The sequence below is a fragment of the Corylus avellana genome, chromosome ca4 (assembly GCF_901000735.1).
Source record: "Corylus avellana chromosome ca4, CavTom2PMs-1.0".
Lineage (NCBI taxonomy): Eukaryota > Viridiplantae > Streptophyta > Magnoliopsida > Fagales > Betulaceae > Corylus > Corylus avellana.
This window is the reverse complement of record NC_081544.1, coordinates 647,594-647,840: the sequence shown is the minus strand read 5'-3', so window position 1 is coordinate 647,840 and position 247 is coordinate 647,594.

The following is a 247-nucleotide window of genomic DNA, read 5'->3' as shown; positions in this document are numbered from 1 at the left end:
AAAAAGAAGGGATCAAATCTGAGGACTAGGGAAAACCAAGCACGCAGCAAGAAGGGGCTTGAGACTACTGTGAAATTTTTTTTCCCAGTGCAACGTAAAAGGAAAGGAGTGGAGGAAAGCTTAGCGAAGGAGCGGAATGGAGGAGGAAAAAAGGGACGAAGGTCCGTTGAGGATCAAAATCTGACAGAATTTTTTCAGACTGAGGCTGTTGAACAGCCCCGCCAAGAGTAATAATTAATGTATTAAG